The sequence below is a fragment of the Dinoponera quadriceps genome, unplaced genomic scaffold (assembly GCF_001313825.1).
Source record: "Dinoponera quadriceps isolate SergipeBrazil2010 unplaced genomic scaffold, ASM131382v1 scaffold588, whole genome shotgun sequence".
Taxonomy (NCBI): Eukaryota; Metazoa; Arthropoda; class Insecta; order Hymenoptera; family Formicidae; genus Dinoponera; species Dinoponera quadriceps.
The window spans coordinates 365514-384678 of NW_014554802.1; the positions used below are offsets into that span (position 1 = coordinate 365514).

The 19165-nt window shown below is 43.9% G+C and overlaps 1 protein-coding gene across 2 annotated transcripts in view; it reads left to right on the plus strand.

Moving 5' to 3' along the window:
* LOC106742067 overlaps positions 1-19165 on the plus strand; it is a 64225-nt gene that overhangs the window by 1250 nt on the left and 43810 nt on the right. The window lies entirely within an intron of this gene.

Sequence of the window (19165 nt, forward strand, 5' to 3'; positions counted from 1 at the left end):
GGGGTACATATATCGATACGAGTAGACAGTGCTGCAATGAGAATTTGAGCTCCGAGCCTTGAAAAAGTTACAGCCCGTTATATTCGACTGTGATTGGTCAATTTCTTGAGGCTTGGAGCTTAAATTCTCGTCGTAAGCGTCCGCGACAACGAATTCGATACTAACGATAACAATCAACTCGTGATGCAAGGATGACGCGCGCGCATCGAGCGAGTGCAGTAACGACGAAGTGATCGCACACGTGGTGTCACACCACGTCTCGTTGCACCCCGGTATGTTTCCCGCAAATCGTGTAGGAGGGCTTGCGTTTGCCTGAATAGAAACGTCGTTGCGCTCTCAAAAACGGGCATCTCTCTCAAGCTTGCACGATTTGGTCGCGATGCATCCGTGACAGCTTCTCGCTTCAAGGGAGCGTTGTAATTAGCGGCGGAGCTAGAGTTGGAGCTCGCGACGGGGGTCGTTGTACCGCGGTTACGCGACCGACGACCGTGTCTGCTGCTGCTGCTGCTACTGGCCGTTCGTTCAATCTCTCTCTCCCCCCATCTTTCCGTATGTGTGCGTGTACCGCGTCGTGTGTTTATAGGTTCGTAGATGCCAGCTATCTTCCGTCTCTTCCCTCCCCACCGCCGCCGCCGCCGCCGCCATAGCCGTTTCTGCTCGTTTGACGCTCCCATCGGTCGAGCGGCTGATTATTTTGGTGCATCGCGTCGCGTATATCGGGCCGCGCGTCGCCCACTGCTTTCAGTCTCTCGTCGATTGACGCGCCTGCCTTTACAACTATAGACAATTATAGCGTGCTTTTGCGATGCAAAACGGCACGAGCACAAAAGTGAAACGCGCGATGTCGGGCATCCCGCGCGCGTGCGCGCACGCGGGCGGGTGCTGATTATAACGTGGATAACTCTTTCCTATTTATAGACAATAACGGCAAACCCTTTTCTTTGCTTACTACAACGAACCTGTAAGGTCCTGTATTTGTCCGTGAGGCAATTACGTGAACTTCCGTGGAATCTTACGTCTGTTGAAATTGCGCGTCGTGCGACTATGTTAGGACGACGACCGCGTTAGTCGAAACGCTATTGAGTGAGGAACGAGAATAAAATCAATGTTGCAGCGTTGTTACGGTGTTACTCCCCCCTCCCCAAAGGAGTTACGAAATGAACGTTGTTTTATATATGCCAGACGTTTCCTTTCTTCCGCGTCTGATAGTCGTACAGTGACTTGAAGTTTTCTAATTTATACGCCCGAGATGATCGCTTGTAAGGAGTAGAAAGAATGGTAGGCTGATTTCAGCGTCTTTGTCACAGTTTAAGTCTCGGAACGTGTACGGAATGTTACGCAAGGAAAGTTCCAGAAGTCATTACGAAACGTTCAGATACGCTGCAGATAAGTTTGAGATGTGAGAGAGAAATATAATTGTTGTGAATAAGCAAATTTCCGGATGACTGAGCCCTGATGTGAAGGAGCTCACTCTTCCGCGCGCGCCTTTCACACCGCTCGGCCAGTTCGGCTCACTTCACTTTCCGAAGCCGCGTGAAATTCAGAGAGCTTCGCCCGGCTGCACGAACATGATGTGCCGACGTTGGTCAGGTGGTGGGACGTTCCCTCAACAACGTATCACTGCGATATACAAACGAATGCGTCTCCTCATTCGTCACATTATCGACTTGCTTGTCTTGTGTTGGTGAAATGTCTCGTGGCGATATAATTCTCGAGATGACTCTAGAAGGAACAAACACGCACGCCGGAAAGTATATGAAGGAATAACGATAAAAGCTGCTTTTTTGCATCGAGTAGGAAGCGCGCGCTTTTACAGGTGGAGGCTCTTGGTGAGGTGAGAAAAGTCGGCGCGGATTATAAACGGAGGAATGTGTCGTCGTCGCGGAGAAGAAGCATGCGAGAGAATGAGGAGGTGAGCTCTTCTCCGCGGCATTCCGATTAACGGCGTACTCGGCCTCGGGTTTCGGTGACGCCCATATACGCGCGCGTGTACTTAGAGGCCTACGAGGCGAACGGAAAACGGGTCGCAATAAAAGTTTAGTGTCCTAACGGTGTTTCTCTCTCTCTCCGTGGTACACTAAACTCGCGGCCCGGTCTTCCTCTCCGCGCGTAGAAAGTCCTGACCTTCTATCTCCTCGGATAACCGCATTGTCCATCCAGCGCAGCTCGACAGCGCTGCGCGTTAACTCGTGCCCGCGATCGAGCGGAGTGCCGAAAATGTTTTTGAAAATGCAATTCAGGTATTGAAATAAGAAAAGAAAGCAAATGTCTGAAGGAGTTTCCAAGTGCCGTTACACGCGCTTATATTTTTTTGACACTTAATTGCTCGGTCTGCACATGAAACTTTCAATTTTGTAATTTTTCACAGTAATTGTTCACAGTTAACCGCGTATTATGCGAGATATTAGACGTTCTCTCTTTCTCTCTCACGCTCTCTCTCTGTGTACGTTTGAAAGTATCTTTCCCAGGGCTTATAAATAAATCTTCTTATCTCTTTCTCTCTCGCGTGAGATTTTGCCGTACGTTTTCGTCTCACTTTCGCGTCTACAAGTTTGCAGACTCATAACCGGACTCATTCAGATAAAACAGCTGGCATAAAATTTACATTTAAAATAGCGGTTGAGTCAAGCTGCCCATGTTTTGCATTCGTAAGGCGTACTATTATGTTTACTCACCTCTTCACAATAAACAGATTTCTCTCACCTCCCACCCCGTCTTCTTCTTTCTGTTTCTTTCATGCATATATACATTCGTTTCGCGTCTTCACGTCCCTGCCCCGCCCTCCCCCGTTCCTCTGGTTTAATCTCTCATACAGGATCAAGCATATTTCCTACATTAGTAAGAGTTCGTAGATTGCAACAAAGTCAATTTTTTCCTCAACAATTTTGCGCGATTTCCGTATCTTCTTTTTCTTTTTGTCCAAGTTTTCTTGACACGCGCTTATACTGCATTCTGTATGCAGAGAATATAAAACAGCAATTGTGCAAATCACGACTCCTTGACCCGATGAAACATTGATTCGTATAATAATTTCGTTGCTGAATCTATCCGCGAGTTCGACGGGTCACGGCAGAACTCGGTTCATTCGCTCGTTCGTCGTTTATTCGGGGCCACGCGATGTTTGGTCAGCAGCGGCAGCAGACCAGCGTTCGTTCTCTCCGGCTGCGTGCGTCTCCACAGGTATTATTTTTAGCAGAATCCTCGTCTTCCATGTCCGCGGTCGGTTGGTTCCTCTGCCGGGTTTGCGCGCCGACGATTATACACGTCATTCTCGACTTCATGTATACACGTGACATCGTCAGTTCAGGGCTCCTCTTCCACAGGATGTTTCGTCTTGCATTTCGTTGAGATTGCGATATCCTTTTCTTGAAGTTTCTCGGAGAGTTGTATAGAGATAAGTTCTGATGAACGATCAAGATTTTCCAATTTCGTTCGTAAAAATGCCGAAAAGACAGTCAGTCGAGAAGCTCGCGCGTTTCGATCGAGATATATATGTATATATATAAACATTTCTGTACATAATATTTCGTCACATATAAGTAACTAGTAGAAACAGTTTCCCGAGTTACTCAACTTGAAATAGCTACGAATCGTTCAGTTGTAGAGTGATTTTTCTAAAAAATAAAAAGTACATAATATTCTTTCATGTTGACGACAAAACACGAATCTAAGTGAAAAAGAAAAAAAACTAAAGAAAAGATAAGAAAAGCTGAATACTATTCGGATGACGCTCCCAGTTGGACATTCAATTAAAGGTTTGCAATCTTCACTGTAAGCAACACAGCCCCAGCCCCATAATAATCAATAACAGCGTGATGATACGTTAATTCCGCGCAACGTTAAACCAGGTCAGATCGTTTCGTTTATATGTTTAATTCGGCTATCCCGTTTTGTCGCGGTATTTAAGGCTCGCGAATATTAGACTCTATTAATATGTTTATGTGTGTTTGTGCGTGCGCGCGCACACACACAATTGTTCTGAATAACCTATTTTCTCGTAAATCCGGCCGAGCTTATATTGTTGCGATAATAAGCGTCATTAATTACACCGAAATCGTAGAAACCGAGTGACTCGTTGGGCAATCATAATTCATAATGATTTTATTGCCATCTGTTGAATCACGCGTGCCGCCGTGCGGTTCGCTCGTGCCGCAAAGCTGCACGCCGGCTGCACCAGTTTTCGACGAAAGCGGCGACCTGTGTGTATCGCTGTATAAACGTTTTGGCGCCATGTTTTACCTCTGCGCGCGCTCAGGTATGAGCGACGCTAATTTATACCTTCTTCGCGTGTTCTTCACCACGTCGCGCGTTTTACGCGTTCACTTCGCGACGTCATTTGCCTCATCGAGAGTCTCGTTTGTTTTTTTCTTTCTTTCTTTTCTTTTATTTTTTGTTGCGTCTCCTCGTAACGCGTCGCACAATGCAAACGCGCGAGTTGCATGAGGACGCAACTCCGTTACGTTCTTGTGACGGTGCTTAATTGATACAGAGCAACGTAATAGCGTGTTATACATGCAACGTAACGCGTCGACATGACGTAATGCAAAACCGTGTGTTCACCGATCCATAATAATCCATAATAATTGATCCGTGAAGTGTTTCAATATCATCGTATGTTGCGGTATTTTTAATTCTCCTATTTCCGTGCTGCCTCTGATGCTTAGCAGGAATTTGAATCGATAATCTTGAAAAAACTGAAATATCACGGTAAATTAAACGTTGTAGCGAAACTTCTGCCTACGTAAAGTAACTTCATCGGCTTTTCTCTCATGAATTTATATTCTACAAATATATCGTTTCTATTACATTACATGCTTGCAGAATAGTTTGAACACGTTCTTTTTTTCAATGTATTTCGAAACGTGTCTTCCCCCCCTCCCCTCCCTCTTTCTCCCCCTACCTTCTCTTTCTCCTCCCCTCCTTGCGCCCCTCTCTAGCTCTCTCTCCTCCTCCCCTTCTCTCTCATCTTGTCCCCCACCTTCCTCTTCCCCCTTGTAAGCCGCAGTGTTTTATGCACCGCTCGAGACTTACCTATTTTCACGCGCCCACGTGAATATTGTAAAGGGTAACTAATGCTGAACAAAGATGCTGTTCGTTCGTTCGTTCGTTTGTTCGCAATGAAATCTCGTTCTACGAGAGTCGTGTGAAGTTTAGTAAAACTCGTGCAACTCTCACGTATTAAAATATTTCGATACGAGTTTGGAAATATTTCGTATGTGTTGACGTTCACAGTCGAGTAAATTTTTGAAAAAAAAAAATCAAAATCCTTTTCCATCAGAAACTCGAGAACTGCTCGAAACATATGAAATGAGCTTTCAGAACTATCCGGTGATTGTGATATTGGGTGTTAAGTCGGCAGCTTATTTTTTAATTGGAATTCTTTTTATGAATATAAAAGTACAATCGGTCACAAGACGGTTGCAAGAGTTTTTCTACATGTTTCGGAACGCACTGAATGACGAAGCGAATCTATGATTTACAAACATGCGCGGTAGATAGTCAGAGAGCTATCAAAATGTATTTAATATTTACCGAGCAATTTAATGGGACAAGTTTTCATTTAGTTATCAACATCGTGTAATTCGTGTTAAACACTTCAATGATATCGCGCTATGTCGAGATACAAGTTTGACAGACGTCGACTTTCACGAGGAGACGCGATGGCGATGACCGAATCGCGAGAGAACAGAGGACACGATGCGTAAGCGGCCGATTCGGCAACCTTTACCTTCACTTCGATTCGCCGGACTCGTGTTCCGCTCGTTCCATTCACGAATTTCACTTTCACGGCCACGGCCGCGCAACGTTCGTTCTCTTGTTCCGGCCGGTCGTCGAGACGCGAGAAGAGAGAGACCCATGAAACTTAAGCGCAAGAACATTTGACGTTCGGCACGAATGCTAAAAATATTTTACACGTACTCGAACGCAAGATAACGCGAACCTTGATCTTGGCCTCGTTAACATCACACAGCTCTGATGTTTCTCAAATATTTGATCATATATTTATGTCGAAAGAGCACGCGCTCGGAATATACATTTTGAAAATATGTCGTATATGTGCGCGAATGTGTTAGTTTTGTGACTAACAACATTTCGAGTAGCTGGTACTTACCAGAATGTGCGTTTTTATCCGTAGTTAATCATTAAACTTTAAAAGTTACCACTACAAAACCATTAGTTCAGTGATTAGCCGTAATAGAGAAATAGAGAAAAACACAATTTTTGCATTATCAATCATCAGATTAAGCCGAAGCCAACCGGCAAATGAGAAATCGGAAACTTAAAAATCCGAACTGTGATCGAAATCGGTAACGAGACCAATTCTCAACACTCGCGCGATTATCATCGCGATCTGCCGCTAGTCCCAAGCGCACGGTTTTACGATGCTTGCGAGTGATAGATCGCGGGCACGACCGCGGCTGTTGCGTAACAATCGGAAACGAGAGCAGACACGCATAAATGCAGCGTGCGCGGCGCGGCGGGAAAAATGTGGGTGAACGCAGGCTACTAACTAAACAAAGGGATCCAGCTCGCTCGGGAATGTCGGCCGAGGCTGAAATCTCCGATCCAATTAACCGTATCCCTCCCGCCGCCTCTACCTACCCCTCTCCTCAGCTGCTTCTTCGTTTCCTTCTGCTCTGTCTTCTTCTTTGTCTATATTTCTTCATCTCTTCTCTCTCTCTCTCTCTCTGGCGTGCGTGCGCTCCGGGCTTGTTGTGCGGCAAATGTTGCTTTAACGTGAAAGATAATAATGAAAACTTCTGGACGGCTGTTTGTTACGAATATTTGTAGTTTTGACAACACGCGTAATATAATGGGATGTGTGTCTATCTGATAATTTCGCCCCGGGATCGTTACGGAAATAATATCTCGATATTATGACAGGAATTGTATGTGTGTGTGGTAAATGATTAGCGCGGTGAAATCAAAATGAGGCGAGAAGGCAGATATGGAAAATGACGTGCGGAATTGTAAAATTACATGAAAAGCATGCAAATGGCGATTGATACAGAAACATCGTAAAAGTATGCGAGCAGGTAATCGCACGTGTTATTAATTGTTGGCTAGTATATATAGCATGTAGTTTCATAGCGAAGCGCGCGACACGTTGTTCGTTTATCCTTTCTGCTTGAAGTGAGAGTCACGGAAACAACATCGCGACCAAACTCTGATATTTATTACACACTCGGATCTCGATATAGTCGGTAACTCAGTGGTAATTAATAAACTCTGACTGCGTCGCTTCTAAAACGCATTAATAAATCACCACTTTGCACACTTGCAGTTTCACGCCTAACGTCGTTCTAACTTTCTCCTCTCCTCCACTCGTGTTCTTCTGAACATTTTTCCGGCTGTATCGCGAGCTCCGAAAATCGCCATCTGAAACACGGATATTCCTCACAGGATGTGTGTGATCCAATATCTCACTCTCTTCTATTTTCTCCCCTCTTTTTCTTCATCGTCCCTCTTCTCTCTGCTTCCTGTCGACGCGAGAGGTCGGAAGTCCCGATAATCCTGGCCGAGAAGACGCTCATAGACGATGATGGAGTCTGCGAATGCCCGTGAAGAAGTTTGATTCCTCGCTCTCGTGCCGTAGATGACGAGCAAAAGGAAACTCGAAAACTGGTGGGAGAATAAGAAGGAAGATGTGTAGGGGATGGGGAGGGGAAGGCTCCTCTAACACCGCTATTTATTCTCCGAAAGCCTCCGTCGCTCCTCCGGTCCTGCCTTTACGCTCGATTTCGCGGTCAGAATTTGCGGAATGTCTGCGGCTGAAACCCGTCCGTCCGGTTTTTTAATTGCAAAAAGGATCTGCCGGGATCGAGGAGCGAATCGCCGCGCAAACCCGCTCTCCCTCTCCCTTTTTCTTTCTCTTCCTTTCTCTCTCCTCTTTCTCTCTATCTCTCGCTAGGCCTTAAGCCCGTCGACAGGACTCGACTCCAGGAGACGAGTCCTCCGAGGCTGCGCGAGCGACGCGACTCATAGAAGGCTTCGAACGAAAAACCTTTCACGCTCGCGAATTCTCATCCGCGCGGACTTTTGCGCCACCTTTTCGCTGCGCGCGCACTCTAATCCTTTCGACATTTTTTGCAAGTTACTTCGGGAATATATATTCTAGACAAGATATGTCGAGCTCGTTGATTTTCCAAGGAATCGATCTTATGTAAATATTTACCAGTTCTATTCATTCTACTTATTCATTCATGATTTTTCACTTCGCACTCGTACGTCTTGCTAACTGGTTATTACAGTCTCTGCACGCTCTGTTATACGTTAAGGCAAAGCGAGCTCGAGCATTGATTTAATGTTGAAACGAGGCGAGAGAACACATTTGATGTCCAAGATCGTGTCTGGGAAGCATAAAAAATTACGTCACACAAGAATGACCCGTCGAAGCTGGAGTATATGTGTGCGATATACACCCTTGTATCCCTCGATATCCCCTGCTTTTCCTTCTCTCTTTCTCTCTCGTGCATCTTCTAGCTTATTTGCTCGTACTCTCGTGAGCGAACGGAGCGGACGGTGCAGGGGAGAAAAGGGCACCCTCTCCCTGAAAAGTATTCTGCCCTAGGAAGCTGGCCTTTAGAAATAACTAATCGATATAGGCCGTTCGATATGGACTTGGGCGTACAGCCGAACGCAAAAGTTCTCTCGATGTTCCTTCCCGATACCGTATCCGCGCTGACATATCGAAGTCGGCCATCGACACCGTTTTCAGCACCTTTGTCTCGTTCGTACTAATGAAATCGGGCTTTTTAAATCATCTTTATTTCGCTAAGAATAATTTGTTGTACGCATCCATTTACTTCTTTTGGTGGGTCTTCGAAAAAAGAACCGGTTTACCGTCTTCCCCTGCGTTTGTCTCGGCACTCGCTCTGTCAATTCTCAACGACACATTGTCTCGAGATTATTATCGTTCGCTCTTGAGACTGAAAAGGGAGGAGGATAGAAATATCACATTTTTTTATCCGATAAAATAATAATTGAAGTAGACGTGTAATTTTATTACACACACACACACACACACTCATTATATCCATGCATCAAACTTTATACACGATAAGCGTGCAAATCATACGAAGCGCCGCGTTAGAAGGAAGACGCGAAGCAAGAATAGTACATGCATCATATTTTTATTCGGTAACTATATTCATATTCACTTGCTCCGCTGTTGCGTTGCGCCGAAATACAGAATAGTGTGAGACCGAAATATCGGGGTTTTTGTTTATTTCATATAATTTTACACACAGACACACACTAACACCGTGATATTAAACGCTGACATCTGGTCTCACCGCATCTTGCAAACTGTTCCCTTCCATTCTCGTTCTTTCCGGCTCCCCTTCTTGTGAGTTCCTTCTCGTTTCCGCGCTCATCTAGCCTGCCACATCACCGTGAATGTGGACCTTCATGTAATTCTTTGTGTCACAACTGGCAACGCCATATGATTTCCGTCGAATTTCGGCGGCCAGTAACGCTCGTATGCACGCGCGCGTCGTATTGCGTGCCGCCCGTCCTGACGGCCCCGCTATTTACGAAGCCTCTTCTCGGCCTCGTCGTCTGCCGGCGTCACGCGAGACGTAAAAAATAATCGCACATAATTTGCTCTTGTCGTGCGAATAGTAAATCATACGGTCCCGAATTTCTTTCCAATTGGACCGATTGAAGGTAGCAATCGATGGGAAACATCCGGAATTGGCCAATCGGAAAGGTGTCGATCGAGACAACGCCAGACGCTTCACGTCTCTTTGCAGACCCGGCGGAAATTGGTGCAGCTTGGCTGGGATGTCCTACATCACCCGCTGTATTCACCTGACCACCTTGCACCTTCCACATTACCACTTATTCCGGTCTCTGCAAATATTTTCGTAATGGGAAGGATTTCGATTCCCTGGAAGCCTGTAAAAATCACCTGAAGCAATTCATCGCCGAGAAAGATGCTAGATTCTCGGAGGCTAGAATCAAAAATAGTACAACAGAACAGCACACATGTTGAATAACTCTATGTATAAATATCTAAACAAATTGTCTCCGAATTTCATTTAACAAACGCTACGAACTTTTGTTCCAACCTAATAGAAATCAGTGTCAGATTCGACTTAATTCGTACGTTCTGACAACGTGAAATTAAACAGTCGAATCGAGAATTCCTTTTTATATTTGTTTTTTCGACCGATTGGAGAGAGAGAGAGAGATGTTCTGCGATTATTTTAACTTGCAGGACTGGCACATGTAGGACATGCTAGCTACCAAACTAAAACTCTTTTCTAATCTACGATTCCGTATCTGAAGCGTGCACGAGCCGCTGGATATCTCAAATGGATCCCCGAATCGTTGGCTATCGTCACTCATCCACGCCATGAGATTCGGTCCGATGGATTTGAGGGGGGCCTCGCACAATGCGGCGTATGAGTCATGCATGACGTGCATAAACGCGTACGAGAAGGTCCCCTTCTGACTATACTTCTAATAAGCTAGCGCTCAAATCGGCAACCAAATCAGCAAAAACCGAGCTTTTTCAATTATTTTGTACTTATTTTGTACTAATCTGTACCAGCAATAAATATGTTGTACCTCGTGCCGTTTTGGGAGAAAAAAAACACGGCACTACTAACTTAATATTAAGCTGGCAGCATCACACTAGAAAAAAGAAAAAAGGAGAGCAAAAGTAGAAATACAAGGACTGAATTTGTATTAACTTGTTACGCGCGAACGGTCTGCCTCAAACTGGGTGTAACAACGGTAAAACATAGTTCACCGGATAACGACTAATGAAAATATTTATTATCGGGCACACTCGCGTTGCAATTATATAAGTTATAAAACGTGGGACATTAGCTATACTTTTACGGCTGCTATTTTGGACGGCGAAGATACGAAATGCGGTCCGGAACGAACGGAGAGTATCACCCGGTGCATTTCTCGGCCGTCCCTCGAGACTTGCGACAAAAAGGGTTGCAAGCTGGGGTAGCGCAAGGGAAGGATTTGTCAGTGGGATCTGCGGCTCGGGAGAACGAAAGAGAAAGAGAGATAGAGGGTAACAGAAAAAAGAGGCTGCATTATAGAGGGGATGCTGCGAGGGAAATGATACGCGGGCGAGGGGAGAGACGACATCACTGCAGGGGATAGCTAATTTAATGATTGCCGATTGGCTATGCATGGAACACACACACGAACGGGTTCGCCTACGCTCGTGCGTGTAGCGTTATCTCCTCGCATGTGCGCGTGATGGCCTCGAATATGCGGCCGCGCACTTGCATCAATAATGTTAGGACTCTTGACTTGCAGTTTGTACTTCGTAGACTCGCGTGGTGACGAAGCTTTAACTGATAACCTGTTGTTGTTTTTTTTTTTTTTTTTTTTTTTTTTTTNTGAAAACTAACATTAATGTTATCGCGATAATTAGAGGCGCGTTGTCGTCGGAAAAATTGATGTTGAGATTCGGGGCTGCTGTTGAGCAAAATCCGCGGATTGCGCGTCAAGTACTTTCTGCAAAAATCATAATTTTTAGATTATTGTTCGAAAAAAAAAACTGGGAAAATTTCGAAAAAACACAGATTTTCACCGTTTTTTTCTACTACGATTTGGAAAAATAGGAAAAATACGAAAAGGGCTATGCCCAGTTTCTTATTGAAGTTCGACCCCCGGTGAACAGTATCGGGACATGGGTAGGATTGTAAGGCATCAAAAGAAGGTCAAGAAGTCAAATACTGATAAGACGGCGATACTGAAAGATCGTTCAAAATTTACACACAGCAATAAATCACACGACAATATATATAGCTTCACGTCTCGCATGTTTTTTTTTCTCACGCGCGCGTCTTATTGTCATTAGGAAAGTTTTGCCGTTCTTTCGCAATGTAATACACATTGATACCTGTCTTTAAACGCCAAGAAGTGTCTTATATAGTCTCTCAATCCCGTTATGCAATTTCATCGATTGACATTATTAATAGTTGGCGAGGCGTTGCTCCGTCCACCAAAGTTATCGATAGTGAGTTATTTTTGTCGTAACAAATGTTTGTCGATCCGGGGGCCGATACTCTGCATAATTATATTTATGTTCCGGTCAACTTTATCGGATACTTGTTATCGGGTCTGTTAGCGTTGTCGTAAAAAAACTGAGCGAACAACTATCGCAACGAACGCACGAAGAAAACAGCGCGATGAAAACTGTCGTTCTGCCTTTTTTTTTTTTATTAATACGCAGATACGCGAATAATGATCTTTTAATTGATTGATAAACACATTTAATCGACAGTCGACGAGATATATCCGCGTAAAAATTGAATGGCAGAAGTATCGATTAACGCTTACATTTTTACGTGCCGCTATATTACTTATCCGTCTGTACATATGATCATTTCCGGATTATCATCCATCTTCCAACTTTTGAATAGGAGCCACAAGTAAACAATTCCTCTTCCCCTTTTTTCCTCGTTCACAAGCGCGCGTACTCACGCGCATACGCAAGTTTGTTCATTCAATTCAAATTTCACCATTAATCTCACTTTACATCATTACACCGCAGGCCTCTCGAATCGATCATTAATTTGTACATAATCAGAGATTATCGGGTGTATAAATAAGTTCGGTGCTTTGATATTCGACGTCTGTTGCAACTCTGGTCCAAATTTAACCTGATAGCGGGAATGTAAAATTGGATTTTGTCCGGATTCTAACAGCGTTCTAACTCCGTATTATAATTGCGTTATTCGGTCGTCATCGTCGCATCATCGGGCGAGACCGACGCGCCGATGTTGTCCGGAAAATATTTCGCGACCGGGCGAGACGGTGGATACGCCTAGATGTAGTATGCTAAACACAAGGATTGTCCCCCCCGTATGCTAATTTAATGCGGGGGCATTTTTGTACCTCGGAGTAAACTTTATTAGCCCGAAATACAGATATCGCCTGCCGATAGCATTATCATATCTACATATCAACCTACCACCCGTAGGATTTAATGCGGACGAACGGCGGGCGGCGCGCAAGAAAATGATACCGGCATGAGGGCGCGATCAGAAATGATGCATAACGGCGGCATCAGTTAGTCGTTATTCTCGCGGCGGTATAATTCTGATGTAATGTCGCGGACAGCTGCTCTCTCTCTCTCTCTCTCTCTCTTTTGCGACGGCCGCGTTCGCTCCTCTCAGCCAGCGCGCGTTCTCTTAGCGCAATTAGCGTTCTTCGATCGCACGGAGCGATCGCGTAATATTATAGCGGATCTGCCGAGCGTGTTGCTCTCTAAGGCGAGGCGACACCTGGAGGAAGTGTCGTACGAGAAGTCGCGCGCCCGGCCACAAAATGCCTGGTAATCGTGTCGCTAACGATCCTCCTCCGTCCGTTCGGTTATATTTAATTGGCTCATCGCACACGATAAATAGCTTTCCATTAGCACGGAAAAGAGCGGGAGAAGTGGAACTTTGTCGATGTTTATCATCCTGTACGTGTCAACGCTCGATAAATCGCGAAGGTTCGCGAGAGCCGCAACTGGTAGAAATGCGCGAGGCACAGAGAGCCATTTGCAGGGAGAATGTAGAGTACATTATTAGTTAGTAGCTAGCTATGATTTTCCATTTCACGACCATGTACTATTTTTTCCCAGCTATTAGCTGACATTTCTAACATGGCCATTAGGAAAAGTGAGTGTTACATTTCTGACTAGAAGCTAAATAGTATTACTAGCGATATAAAACATAACTTTTCTATATCGTGACTAGTCACTGGGTTCAATTTTTATTCGGGATGATGCAACGGCGATGGCAGTTTGACGACCGTGTATCCGATCTGCGTTTGATATCTTATTGCATGGCTGCGTGCATATGCGTGCGTGCGTGCGTGCTCGCGCACGACATGAAACACGGCAGGAAGCTGTCAGTTTAGATAAGATCTGGAAGAACGAACGCGGACGGACGGATGAACAAACGGGGAGTCCCTAAGTACTTCGAATATCTCTCCAGTCGTTACATCTCATAAAACCTGCCCTCGTGCGCAATAGCTGACCCTCCTTTCGGCCGCACTGATTCCGTCAGATCGCGACGTCACGGCACACCCGGTATATACGTGCGCATCTTTCCCTCTATGGTTCGCAACTATAAAAAAGCACCTAACGGATACGGATAGAGTTAATGATAACTGTATTGGGCGAAACCGAGAGGCTGTCGTGTGCGCGTGCGCGAATGCGAGATTAGGACGCTGCAGGAGACGATGTAGGACCTCCAAGAGGAAGAATTGAGGCGAGAGGAGGTGAGCGCGGAGAGAACGAGATAGGTGTGTAGGTGGCAGGGGGTGGCAGGACGGGAGGCAGGGTAAAGTGCGCTAGACATATCGATCAAGCCAGGGGCGGTAAGGTTCTCGACGGGAATGGCGGCGGCTGGTGTGCCCGAGAGAGAGAGTGTGTGTGTGCGAAGGAAGGAAAGTAACCCTCACCCTCCTCTTGCTCCTCCACCTACTTTTCCCGTTTCACACTGCCTCTCGAGGCATTATGAGAGGAATTTCTTCTTCGGGTAGGTGCGGAAGCGAGGCGCTAAGAGGCCTCTTTTCGAATCCCTCCGTAGATTCTTGTATCTTCCGCTTTTTGTTCGGAATACGAGCTAGTCTCCCCCTTCTCTCATCCTCTTTCAGCAGTATCATCTCTGCAGATGTTCTTGACGCCTTGACCGGTGTGTAATTGTATATTTTTTAACGTAAATAACAGACAGACGAGTCAAATGTAACGAATGCAACTTATCAGGTTCATCGTCACGTGAGACGTATTTTGGCTGCGACTTGTAAGAAAAAAAAACGTAATATATCAATTTTCTATAAGATATGAAATTTTATTTTCGGAGAAATTAAAACTGCACATTATCGCAAAAATACACGATTATTCCTTAAATTGAAGATTTCTCAACAGCGAAAACAGAATTTTAAGAAATAAGAATATATCGATTCATTCGAATCGAGATTCGATGGAGGGAATAAAAAGAAAAGGAAATGACAAGATCGCGATGATGCCTTTCGGTGGGGAGCGTCGTCAGGATAGTGTCGCACGTGGCTACTTTCGACGGGGACGGGTGTGCGGCATATGGGCGCGTATTCGCTCGTGACATAACTTGCAACTTGTCGTAAGTAATAGGTGGTTTCGGCCGCTGACGTCAGCGATTATCGGCTACAAGTAACCGATAGCAATTAACTCTTTCATCGCGTTTACGGTCTGACCAAAAACCGTCTACGGTCGCTCTTGTCGATTTCTTCCTAATACTCGCCGAGATTTCTTGCCATTTCCGTCGGGAACATTTCCCTTTTCATTATCGTGTAGAATATTCAAAAGTCGGAACCCTATTAAGCATCAGTGAGATACCTCCTTACAACTTACTGGCGATATGTGCGCGTTTGATGAAATCAGAGTCTCGTCAAGCAAGAACGGCTTAATTAACACTTAACGGGATTAAGAAGAATATATACCGCGGCTCTATGCATGATTCTTTTATCTCGTTGTGGATCATCCCATCTGGTTATATTTCTGGATTTTCTGTCTTGCATTTTATCGGCTTTGGATCAAAAGCAATAACATTAACGATTAGATATTAATGTGTCGCTGCGAAGCCCGACCATCAAGTTACGAGCGGGTCTTTCACGGAGAAATTCATTTCCTACGAATTAATTAATGCCGCATATAAAATAAATCTCCTGACATTAATATCGACTTATCTACGTGTCAACTTATCTTCTGTCATTAGCTTTCTCTTAGCTTCCCTCGAAGAGTGAGTCGTTTCAAATATTCTTATTTATCATTTATTATCAACCGAGAGCAGAGAAACGGATTCTCTTTAAAATTATAAGTCGCCGGGAAAAATTACGAGTGCAATCGCGTGCGTCTAGGTGTGCGTCGTATAATTACATAACGAGCAGACCGGTTCTCTTGTAAATTATAAAAGTGGCGGAAAAAAAAATCGCGCGCATAATCGCATCAAAGCATATCTTTACGTGACTATTAAACGAGCGGACGGATTTTCTGTTTTTATCGAGAAGTTTACTTTCTGGTTATTCCAATCCTTTGAAGTCCTGCATCGAATCTACCTCAACATCACATTTCGTTCCAGTCGATTTTATAAATTAACTTGTTATTTATTGTAACAGTACACTCGATATAAATATATTATTGTCAATGTATTGTTGAGTGAGTTAAATACTGAAATATTGAGATAAACGTTAAATATTGTCGCGAACGAAATGAATTTCTACGGATTGGTTAAAAAAAAATCAACAACGATTCATGCCACAGAGGGAGAAAGAGAGAGAGATTTAATAAAATTGACTTAATAATATATTTTATATTCCTCATATATGCATACACATTTATTAAGAATAGTGATTGCGCCAGAAAAATCATTCATAGATGTTCATATCGAACATATATTCTTATATAAGATGTGAATTCGTGATGATCTCTCGAAGTGAGTCGTTTGATCGTAAATCGCGAAAAAAGATTGCGCGCCCAACTATATAGCATATAATTATTAAACGAATAGGCCAGCTCTCTCTCTCTCTCTCTCTTTTTCTCTCGAGAAATTAAAAAACCGCCGTATAAAAAATTTGTACACGCGATCGCGAGTACGTTTAGGTACGTATCGGTTGTCCCTTCGGACGCGGCGGAAGGCCACACCCTGCTGCGTAGGCCGACGCGCTTCCGGCACGAACGATGTAACACCGATTGACCTCTTCTCGGAGGAAGGCGTGTTAGGTCTACGAAATGCATATTGGTCGCAGTACCCTAAGAGAAGAAACAATGAGGTAGATAGAGGAAGAAAGAGAGAAAGAGGAGGGAAGGGATTTTTCGCTATTTGAAGTTATAACAAAATTTTTTAGTACCATCCATATTTATTCAAATCACAAATGTCATGCGCAAGGAGGGTAATCGTCTTTTTGCTCTTTTTGTTGAAAGAGAGAGAAAGACATAGAGATACACAGAGATATCACGATATTCGAATCCAGTATTGTATAACGCAATGGTATAATGGCGTGTCGCGTAATAATATTGCGAGGTCGATCGCGTAGTCGCGCGTGCGATCGTGTAATCGCTTATCGGTTATTTGATCCGCTAAATTAATTCGCGCGTTTATGGTAGCACAATTGCTCCGATGCGCCGTAAATTTATGACTTTCCGAAGCGTGGATTATGAAAAAAACAGCGGTCTTGATAATTTTCAAACTCTCGATGCTGCGAACGCAAAAAAACACACATCTAGTGTACTATGTAATAGTACTATCAATCTAGTGTACTAGTGTAATATATATAATACACGTAATATACATCATCTGAAAAAATATTTACATAAAATATGTTTATTTGAATATTTATCTGTGTTATATAATTTATATGATATACGATAAGTATTTAGGAAATGAACTATTTACAATACTTACAGATATCTATGAATATATTTGTATAAAATATAGATAATTTTAAACATCAAAGATATAATTTCTTTATCGTGGCGAGATAAAGATCATTATTTTGTCACGTGTATCTGTGACAAAGATGGTATCTTTCAAAATTATGACGGTTCCGATAGCGAAACGGATATATTGCATAGCTAAGCCGTGTTTCGGACAGGGATTTACCGTTAACGTCATTTCGATTCGCGACGGCGTTCATTTTAGACATTTCCGATCGGAAGGCATTCGGATGTTTTCCCGCTACCATCCTGCGTGTTCGTCACGCACTGACGTTTTACTGTTACACGTGGCATGTACGCAACGAGGAAAAGAAAGAAGCCCGCGCGCGGCGCTGACTATTAATCCTTTCTCGTCTTGCGGCAAATATATTTTTAGTATCAAAGATCCATACATCGTTAGAGTTGCGATCATATATGATTGAAATTATAATTTCAATATATTCGAAGTGAGGTAGAGAGTAGTTCTAAAAATGTTCATATTTTCGGGATGACAAAATGATTTGTAATATTTTTAGCGTCTTTGATGACGAGGATGTCCCTGTAATAAAACAGTTTCCCGTTCTATTCTTAACCAGTTGCGGCGTAATCTTAGACCTATAATCGATACATTTAATACGAAAATAGTTAATACTATTAATAATTAGTCACGTGTGTTCAGTGTGGGTTAAAATAATCCCCTGTTACATTATCCAATAGTGGTGTCGTATCTTTGGAACAACCATAACGCGTTCAAAGAAACTTCTTTTGTTTCTTTGCAGGAAAGAGAGAAAGAGAGAGAAAGAATGAGATAATTCATCCTCTTTTTTTCCTTCCATTATCAGGCCCGATTGTGTCCATTTCTCGCGACTTCTTTTCCCCTCTTTGAATATTTACATGAGAAAAGCATTGTTAAATTCGACGAAACCCTCGCTTACGTTTGCTGGCTGTGTCCTTTTTTATCCGAAAATTTTCCCCTACCTTCTCTTCTCTGTCCTCCTTTCCCTTCCTCGCGGGTGACTCGCGTTGTTGCGGCTTTCCGAGGAATTAGTGTCCAGAAAATTATCATAAATTATTCCACGACATGCGCGACGTGTTCCTAACGCCTCGACGAGTCCGCCGTATTTACATATTTATGCTCGTCGGAGGGGGAGGATACGGAAATAAGGAGAAGACAAGGGAAAAAGATAGCGAGCGGAAAGAAGAACGGATGAACTCCATTTTCTTCCTTGGAGCCGCTAGCTCTTCCTCTCAATGATGCAAGTTAATAAAAGTCGGGAAATTTCAAATCGGTAGCGATCAAAGTGAGACCAATAGCTTGTGCAGTGTTATATCTCAAGATTGGTCCTTTACATTCGACGGTATTTACAGGATTGCTGCAAGCTTCCGTGCCGTTGTAAGGGTGTAGACTCAAAATTTTGGCAACTCGAGATTTCTGCACTGACTCATCATCAGAATTTATATATCCACGTAGTTACTTATGATTGAACCGCAACCTCGATGTTTTCGTTTCAAGGAAATATCACCATCAAAGTGTGGTCACACAGTAAAGGAAAATGTTGAAAGTTGGTGCACTTTTATAAATTCGATCAAGTGCCAAGATTCTAAATCATCTCTCCTGTTGTCATTGAGGTGACGGTCGCGATCACGTCGAGCGATCATGGACGCACGGATTGCCGTTTTGTCTCGCATGCCGTGCACGCTCTTTTTTCTCCTTTTCCCCTGCGCACTCCCCCCCCCCCCCCC